Genomic DNA, 3,339 nt, shown 5'->3' on the forward strand with positions numbered 1-3,339 from the left:
AATTACCCAGGACAGAGTGCCAATCCATATCTGGGCACAGTCACACATACATTTACACACACACAAACCTACATACATACCACACACTATTACACATACACACTAGATCAATTTAGAGTATCCAATTTACTAGATCAATTCAGAATATTCAATTTTCTGGGCAATTTAGAGTATTCAATTTACATGATGGCCATGTTTTTGATGTGGTTAATGTAAGCGATTGTTTGCTGTTTGGTGTTCATACTACAATAATAACATGGTCATATGTGTCTCTGATCACATCCAAATGTGGTTTGAATACTTTTGCCATGCATTAAATATGCACATGAACTTTGTAAAGTCCTAATTTTACAGCCTCCACATCCACATTACATAATGCTTAATTTAACACACCCACAACATATTCATCTGTACTTGTCTTCAACTATCGTCTACTTGGAAAGAACTGAACTCTCAGCACTTTCTTATTCCAGACTCTGCTGAAGTGAAGGAGTGTTACATAACAACATGGAGCTCCTAAATTTAGGCCACTGTCTGACCATGAGGATCCTCCTGAGAGTGAACTGCAGGGCTCAGGTGTGGGGTTGGGTGTTTTGAAGGCAGGGGGTTGGGTTATGAGAGCAGTCTCTAATTTAAACAGGTGTAAAGGATCAAGAAGTACCTGGTTCTTAACAGCTGTTCCAGCAGAGGAAGTGAAACAAAAATAAATAAAATTAAAATATTATACAAAGTTTTTTTTTTTTCCTGCAGGTTTTATTAACTTTTCCCAGCAATGTAATAACCAATATCCCAGAGGAAAAAAGATTAAACAAAAAACCTTTACCTCAGTGTTACTGTAATCATGTATTTACTTCAGCAGTGCACTTTTAGTCATGCAATTTCCTCAGTAGAGCTATTCTAATCATACATGCTATTCTAGTAATATAGTGCAGTGCTATTCTAGTAATATATTTACCTCAGCAGTGCACTTTCAGTCATAAATTTACCTCAGAGTTAGTATTCACGTCACACATTTGCCTCTGCAGTGTACTTTTAGTCATATATTTACCTAAGTACAGCTATTATTATCATTCATGTACCTCAGCAGTGCTATTCTAGTAATACATTTACCTCACCAGTGCACTTTCAATCATAAATTTAGTATTCATATCATACATTTATCTCAGTAGAGCAATTCTAATTATACATGTACCTCAGCTGTGCTATTCTAGTCACACATTTACCTCAGCAGTGTACTTTTAGTCTTTCTAATCATGCATGTATGATTAGTGCTATTCTATTTTTACATTCACCTCAGAAGTGCACTTTCAATCATAAATGCACATCAGCAGTAGTATTCTAGTCATACATTTTCTTCAGTAGAGATATTCTAATCATTCATGTACCTCAGCAGTGCCATTAATCTCAGAGTTAGTATTCAAGTCACACATCTGCCTCTGAAGTGTACTTTAAGTCATATATTTACCTCAGTACAGCTATTCTTATCATTCATGTACCTCAGCAGTGCTATTCTAGTAATACATTTACCTCACCAGTGCACTTTCAATCATAAATTTACCTCAGCTTTAGTATTCAGTATACATTTTCTTCAGTAGAGATGTTCTAATTATTCATGTACATCAGCAGTGCCATTCTAGTCACACATTTACCTCAGCAGTGTACTTTTAGTCATACATTTATCTTAGTAGAGCTATTCTAATCATACATGTCCTTCAGCAGTGCTATTCTAGTAATACATTCACTGCAGCTGTGCACTTTTAGTCATAAATGTACCGCAGCATTGGTATTCTTATCATACATTTACCTCAGTAGAGCTATTCTGATTATACATATACCTCCGCAGTGCCATTGTAGTCACACATTTACCTCAGCAGTGCACTTTTAGTCATACATTTACCTCAATAAAGCTATTCTAATCATACATGTACCTCAGCAGTGCATGTTCAGTCATAAATTTATTTCAGCATTAGTATTAGTATTCAGCATAGTATTCTAGTCATACACTTACCTCAGTAGAGCTATTGTAATTATACATGTACCTCAGCAGTGCCATCTTAGTCACACATTTGCCTCAGCAGTGCACTTTTATTCATACATTTACCTCAGTAGAGCAGGTCAAATCATACACATGTACCTCAGCAGTGCTATTCTAGTCATATAGTTACTGCAGCATTAGTATTCTAGTCATACATTTACCTTAGTAGAGCTATTCTAATTATACATGCATCATTCTAGTTGCACATTTGCCTCAGCAGTGTACTTTTAGTCATATATATTCACCTCAGTAGAGCCATTCTAATCATACATGTACCTCAGCAGTGCTGTCCTATTAATACATTTACTTCAGAAGTGCACTTTTGTCATAAATTTACTTCAGCATTAGTATTCTAGTTTTTTTTTTTACCTCAGTTACATCTAGTTACATTTATCTCAGTAGAGCTATTCTAATTGTACATGTACCTCAGCAGAGCTATTCTAGTCACACATTTACCTCAGCTGTGCATTCTCAGTCATACATTTACCTTAGTAAAGCTATTCTAATCACACATGTGCCTTAGCAGTGATATTTTTGTCACACATTTACCTCAGCACTGCACTTTTAGTCATGTATTTACCTCAGTACAGCTGTTCTAATCATACATGTGCCTTAGCATAGCCACTGAAGTCACTCAAGTCAAGTTCTAGTCCTGTGTAAGTTGAATTGTTATGCTGGAAAACAGGTATGAAAATGTAACTTAATGTAATTTAATTTGATTTAAATTAAAGGTGTAGAGTGTAATCATTTACTTGAACCTAGTGTTTATTACCTCTTCCTGTTGGCTCTCTCCCACAGTCCCTGCTAAATCCTAACTTTAGGAAACACTGTGAATTAAAATATAAATTAAAATAAATTAGCCATTGTTTGGTATAAGTTCATTGTTTGGTATAAATCACTTCTTTACCCAAACATCTTAAACGCGCTTTTGCCACTTTTAGCTGAATCATTTTGGTTGGCAAATATTCTGTGCATCTCTAATCACAACATCATTTTATGTCTAGTTGCAGAAATCTGATGATCAGAGCTTATAATATTTCTCAGCTCAGCTCTGGCTGAAGAACCAGCTAGACACTTCCACCCAGCTAGACGCCTAGAACCAGAAGAACTGTGTGGGAATAATGGAAGAGCAGATAAGTTGAGTGTGGATTTGCGTACGTTCAGGGGATCGGCGGGCTAGTCAGGCATGCAGGGGCGTGATAAGACCTCAACTGGAAATTCAATTAAAACTCCGACAAGCAGAACAGCCAGATAAGGAAAGGTGGAGCAAAGGGCAGCATGAAGGTGGGATGTGCCCCAGGCTT

This window comes from Astyanax mexicanus, chromosome 13 (genome assembly GCF_023375975.1).
Source record: "Astyanax mexicanus isolate ESR-SI-001 chromosome 13, AstMex3_surface, whole genome shotgun sequence".
NCBI lineage: Eukaryota > Metazoa > Chordata > Actinopteri > Characiformes > Acestrorhamphidae > Astyanax > Astyanax mexicanus.